Raw genomic sequence first — 7,560 nt, 5'->3', positions numbered from 1 at the left:
CGTTTTTCTTTCAAATTTGTTAAAGAACTTTGTAATAGTTAAGCATGGATGTCATCTTAGGAATATGATCTCACAACTTCAACTTTATAAGTTAATCTTGAGCCATCTACTGAAACTACATTATACCTTACCTTAGGATTGTGCAAAATAAAAACAATGAACATGGTACATTTACATGTAAAAATATTGTTTCTTGATAAATCTCTTTAAAAAAAATGTGTAATACTCATAAATATCAAGTATAGTAATTAATATTTACCTCAAAACACTGCATGGAAAATTTGGATTCGAATCTTGGTGGAGTCACTCTCATGAACCTAAATTTTTCGGTGAGGATAAAATCATGCTCAAATTAGGTAAACTCTGAATTAGGTTTATGACCAACTTAAAAAGATAGAAATTGTGAAGTTACTTCGATGCATTAGGAGTGCAAAGACTTAATTACGGAAAGTTCAATATTAAAATTACCTTGATTTTTTTTATATAATTGGCTGAATTACCATATGTGTAAGAGTAATAATCAAGTCACAAGAAAATACTTTAATTTTATTGTAGTAATCCTGATTTGAAAAATTGGTCTCAACTCTCATAGTATGGCGACACGCATTTAATGGTTTGAGATAAGATTGATTAAATATAGATGACATATCTTTTTTTTTTTTTTTAAAGAATAGATGACATATCTGTCAGTTAATCTGATTAATCATTTTCATGTTTTGAATATACTAATACGTTTTCGATTCTCCACTTCCTCTGAAACACGTGGATTTCTTCTGCACATGTCGTATCCATACAATAATCAATACGTGATGTAGTGGCCCGTTGCATGTCCATTATTATCACATGCCAATGTCAATTGTGGATCCATATAGCATATACCCTAATGTTTTATTTTGCTGCAATCCCATGCATGCTTTTATTTTTGTAGTCAACACTGTCATCCCATTCTCTATATTGTTTGAGATTTTATTATAAAATGTTTAATTTTAGTATTTATGATTAAGTTTATACAGCTTGATTTTTACTATTTGCCTTACTCAAACAAATCAGATTTGTGAGTTCGGTTAGGTCGAACAAATTTTTTAAAAAAGGTATCAGAGCCTTCTTGAAGATTTATTTGGCCATATTCTATCTGATTATCCACCATTTATATCCACGCATCAACCTCAATTATGTCCGGCGTGATGAGGGTGTTAAAGAGTTTCAATTGGATAAATAATAGTTTAAACATATGTTTATAACTGAAGATGATCTTCACCTCATAAACCAGCTTTGTGAGAGTGTATCAGGCTCAACCACAAATTCTAAAAGAAGGTTTAATGAGAATCAAACTACTTTTATTTTTAGAATTATAGTTATTGATATAATATCAACAATTAAATGTATAAATTAAAATAAGAAACGAGATATACTTATATGATAAACTACTACCAAATTAAATTTATTCCAACGATTATTTCAGTTTACATTGCAATACTTTTTTTAAGTTAATTTAATAAGATAAGATACAATTGCTTTTGGATGAACTTAATTATCTTTGATGTGCCCTCATAGATTAGCCCCTTTCAATATACTTAGATTCGTTGATCTCTACCAACAAGAAGCAAATGTTATAGTCTATGGAAAATGTAAGAGTGTGTTTGGATGAGGTAATTTGGAAATTTTAAAGAATTTAAAATTCTAGGTAATTTACCTCAAAGTATTTGAATTCCCTCATAACATTGCATTTCCTCAACATTACATTACATTCCCTCATCCAAACAATGGAATTCACCTCAAAGTATTTGAATTCCCTCGTAACATTACATTCTCTCACAACATTCCCCCATCCAAACACACTATAAGGACATTGTCCTAAACAAGTAGACTTTTTTTCCCTAAAAAGAGTAAGCTTTTATTTTATTGGAAGTTGTGTTTTTTTTTTAGGGTGGAAGTTGTTTTTTTTTTTTTATGTTGAAAAAAATATCTTAATTTTTAAATGATTAGTTATGTTGTTAATTTGAAAACTTAAACAAAATGTTCATATAAGTCACTCCTCAGCAAGAATCATTTTATATAAAGTCGACTTGAAATCAAAACACGGTAAGAGACTCGACTATGTGAGACTATATATGTTTGTTAATGATTTGAGTGAAGACTAATATTACAAAATGACATGTTGCTAAAATATGATTAAATATATGCATGTGTAAAGTTTTTTATACTTATAAATTATAATGCATACCAACGAAATATCTCGAAAACAATGTCGTTAACATATATTTGTCATTTTTTTTATTTATAATTATTGATATGTTGTTGGATCAATATAGCATCGAGCTATTAATCATTCACATGGATTGATCAAAATGATTTTAAGTGTATCGACAAGACAATATGGTATCTGGATCAGTATTCAGGCTACATTGATTCAATGAACTTGGACACCCTCCTATACTGCAAGAAATTCCCACGATTTGAAACCTTGTGTATATAAAAACATTTACCCAAAAAAACATTGATATAAGACATAATAACCTCCAACTTCTTTGCTAAAATTACTCTCGGAAAATGAATATGATAACCTCTTGATTACTTTCCATTGAGATAAGACATATTATACGGTGGCTTTTAGGGTACACAAATTGTTAAATATGTGTACTCATACACAAGTTCATTATCAACCATAGATTTATGAGTTAAAAAATTTAATGGATATGATTTATAATTCAGGACAGAGGAAGTATATGTACAAGAATTAATTCTGATTCTAAAAAAAATTAGTGTCGAATTCACACATAATATGTATTAGAAGTGTAAAATTGCACCTTTGATCTCATGTCTTAGGTGGCTTTTAGGGTACACAAATTGTTAAATATGTGTACTCATACACAAGTTCATTATCAACCATAGATTTATGAGTTAAAAAATTTAATGGATATGATTTTTACTAGATCAACATAGGACACAGTGTAGATTTGCTGGTTATGTTATGAAGGGAGTATCGATTTGCACTCTGTACTTAGAATTATAAATAAATCAGTACTTAGAATTATAAATAACGTTTTTATTTTAACCAATTTTAACCAAGAATAAAACATTTTTTTGGTAGTCGCCGGAGTTTGAACCCCGAACCTTGCATATTTTATGCATTGTCCCAACCAAATGAGCTAAGTTCACGAGGACAACCAAGAATAAAACGTTTTGTTAAAAGTGAATAATTTGCATTTCTTTAAAATAGAAAAAAATTCAATACTGAAGATAACTTATATCTTTCGTCCTTTTAACAAATTTTTTTTTATATCTTTCGTTTTTTTTCCTTTTTTATATATCAACGGATATGTATAATAATAAATTTATTTTTTGTCAAAAAAATATGTATAATAATAAATAACAAAATATAGTTAAGGATATAATATATTTTTTCTTTCAAAAAATATTTCTTTTTAAAAAAAAAAACACACGGGCATTGTAATTTTTATTTAGCTAATGATACAAAAAAAAAAGCCTTAAATAGACATCCTTTATAAAAAAATTCATATTAAACGTAACAAAAACTTCAATTCCTTCAAAAAAAAAGAACAAAAACTTCAATTCCTTAAAAAAAAAAAAAACAAAAACTTCAATTATTACCGTAAAATAAATCACTAATTCTTTAAAATTAAATAAATAATTTTATTTGTACGAAAAAAATCACCATCACTTTTTTATAGTTTAGCTTAGCTCGGCTGGTTGGGACAATGCATAAAAATATGCAAGGTCCGGGGTTCAAACCCCGGCCACTACCCAAAAAAAAAGTTATTTTTAATGGTACATAGTGTAAATGTAAATTCATATTTCTTAACTAACAAAGATGTATCATATCCTATGTTGTCCGTACAAAATTCCATCCATTAAATTTTAAATCCACATATCAATGGTTGCAAATGATTTGTGTATGGGTACACAAATTTAACAATTTGTGTAGCTTAAAAGCCACCCATAATATACATTGAAATATTATTCTATAAAACTAATGCAATATTATTCTATATATATTTGAAACCATACAAAATTTCTAATTCAAATAAAATAGTATTTCTCAAGTTTGAAATGATCGTGTCACCGCCTCATAGGTTTGAATATATTGAAATATTGAAGCATGGGAAATATGAAATACTAAATTTATCAGCTTATCTGTAATTAGTTGAAAAATTGTTCCATAGATCCATGTAATATGATCTAATTAACATTTTGACAGCAGAAGAAACGGCATGTGCAGCCAAACATTAAAAAAAAAAAAAAAAAAAAAAAAAAAAAAAACATGAAGAAGAAAACACTGATGGATGCATATGAGCATATGCATATCCCTACCAGCTTTGCACCCCCACACCACAACTCAACAGTTTGACTAGACAATATTTGTCTTCTGGCCCTAGGAGTAGGCCATAGAAAGATGTTGTCTCTATATCAAACATACATTAAATTAACATTATTTTTATTCATTTTGTGGAATTTGTACGTAGTTATCCACATGTCACAAACAACCAATTAAATAGACCCCTTAATCAATTAAATATATGCTACTTGGCCACATCAACTTTGCATATAAGACACTTCCGATGTAAAATGGCGCCATTAAATCTATCCCAAAAAATAAAAATAGCGCTATCAATGAAATTTTTGTATACTATAGTATTAATCAATTATGAAAAAATGTGTTTGGTTTGGATATTTATGCATCATTTAATATGTAATTTTTTAGAATTATTTTAAATTAGTTTTTTTAAATTTTAAATTATTTTTTTTATCTATAGGGGATCCCGATCAAACTTTAAATTACCACATGTAAGAAGTGTATATAATATTTAAGAGTATATCTGTTATGCAAATATTATATACACTTCTTACATATATTACTAAAAAAGTTTGATCAGGATCCCCTTTAAGGAACCTTCGTCAAAAAAAAAAATTATTTAAGGAACTAAAAAAGGGAAATGGATCCACTCCTGCCATATTCTCTCCAGCTGCCTCTCCTGTGCGGTTCTCGACCATTTGATTAATCTAACGGTAAAGTGTTAATTTGAAGAGAGAGAAGCCTGATTCCACTTCATATTCTTCAATTTTACGGAATAACTCCATTGTTGTTACTACTGTGCTGTACCCAATTGTTTTTGCCTCAAATATCATACCTATGTGCCGTGAATGTTGTATGAGCATTGAAGAAATTTAGTTTGTATAATTTGTTGAGCCAATTAAAAATTATAATATAACATAAAACAAAGTTGTAATTAGGATTTTGTTCCATTTTCAAAATCCATCTTTAATCTTCATCACTGTCAACAAGAACATCAATTTCAGCCACCCAGGATACAAACATACAGAATCTACCTTCATCTCTGTCAGCAAAAACTTGAAAGATACATTTGCAAATTGCAACATTTTCCCTATTAACAAAATCAGAAAAGGAAAATAAGATTGGAGAAACATAGAGAAATGGTCGGTGTCTCAGCCCCATCACCGCCGGCCACCGGTAAACGTCGTCATCGTGAACAGACGTCAAAGCGGCTTCATTTGGCATGCTGCCGTCAGTCGTATGCAAACTGATCTCCCTCTTTCTTCTTTTTCTAATACCTTTTATTTCACTCTTTGTTTATCAACCAGTGGATTAATCTAACAGCAGTAACCGAAAAAAGATTAATCCAACGGCTTATAACTGGGCAGGAGAGGCAGCAGGAGAGAAAACTGCAGGAGACGATCCGGATCCCTAAAAAAGTTAAGTATTTGTTATGGTTATTTAACACTCGTGCATTTTCGCAACTGAATTCGAACTCAAAATCTTTGATTATACTGGAAGCTTGAAATAGAGTCTTTACCATCTCATCCAACTCCAAGTACTCTTAAACATATCATTTTTCAAAAAGAAAAAAAATTAATAATTATCTTGGACATGAGTAAAAAAATTTTGAAGGAATCTTGGACATGAGTAAATTATTGTGGACCACTTTAGTTGTCCAAAAAATAATGATCGAATTTTGGTCATTTTAGCACACATGTAAAATGTAACCTTTCCAACTATATAGTCATTGATGATCTTGTTCACCCACAAACGACTACACATGAAGTATGTGAATCGGCAACAATATACATCGTACAATTAATCACTCAAATCACTTTTCTTGTTCTTCATATCAATAATTGGTTTATAGACTGCTTAGAACATGATTGCAAGTATTAATTTACACCCAATTAACAGATGTCCTAAAGAATATAGTAGCACAGCCTGGATATCTTTATCTTTATCTGCTTAAATAGTTTATCTTTATCTGCTTAAATAGTACGATTGGTTTTATTCGTGTACCAACAATGATTAAATAATCTTATGTTCATTAAAAGAAAATGAATTGTGGATATCAAAAACCTTGATTTCCTTTTCATTTTTACCAAAGGAAAGCACTGTATTTCACAAAGGAGTAGCATGACAAGAATGTATGGCTGACGCCTGATCATCTATACATATAGAGAGGAATTTATGTTAAATATATGTCAAAAGTCAACAATTTTTTTCCGTAAACAAAGTTACAATAATTACGTGAAACTCACACACAACTGTGAAGTCTCATGTTCGAAGTTGAGTAAGATTAGTTGTACAATTTAATAATATCGTCATATCGGCATTTGTTAGTTGAGTTAGGTTTTACAAACGTCAAAACAAATTTATATTAAATATAGAACCAAACAGAAAATGAAAGAAAAAAGGTGACACCTGACCTAGGTTACCCATGGAAAAATAATGGATAATTTACTCAATCAATGAACATTAACAATATAAATACATTTTCAAGTGGCAACCATAAACTACCTTTGACCCCACTAAAAACAAACCAGTTTCTATTACTAACAAGTTATCATGAATTAACACCACAAAGAAGTGTCACTGGTTGGAGCTTAACTTTGTAAGCTTGAAAGACATAATTTTCCACTCAGAAAGAAAAGTGGGAGAAGAAAAGTGGAACTCTAAAGCATTGGGTTCGGGCCTTTTGCACAATTATCCTCTTGTTGATATTGTTGATAGTCTTGACATATAGAAAATTGTTCAATAACTATCTCAATTTTGCTTCAGTTCGGGTAGTAACCTTCAATCGCATTTTTTTCATCCAAGTAAGCAATTTTGAGGTACTTATTGAGCAACTATCTGACATGTCACATGTATAGCAAGAACGTTAACGTGTGCAACATCTGGCTCATTTTTTCAACTTCCTCCATCCGGCGGTACTTTTCTTTTTTTGGAAAGATCATTCATGACTGCCATAAGATCACTTCGTCCTATGCACATTTCCATGTTCTTCACGTTGATGCAAATCATTCACCATATACATTACTTCAGACTTCCATTTTTTGTCGAATGACACGTAAAAAATCGGCTAGGAGAGCATAGGACAACACTATCTCTTGGATCAACTTACTAACCAGCACTACATCTGCCATACAAACTAGTGCTCCTACCACCCTTATTCATTTTTCTTTTCTAATTTATAATAATGATTATAGAAATGTGTTCATATCTAAACCGATCTAAATTTAAATTGTAAACCTGTCCAA

Source organism: Medicago sativa, chromosome 1, assembly GCF_051527215.1.
Source record: "Medicago sativa cultivar Bolivia chromosome 1, Bolivia_mono, whole genome shotgun sequence".
Lineage (NCBI taxonomy): Eukaryota > Viridiplantae > Streptophyta > Magnoliopsida > Fabales > Fabaceae > Medicago > Medicago sativa.
This window is presented reverse-complemented; position numbering follows the sequence as displayed.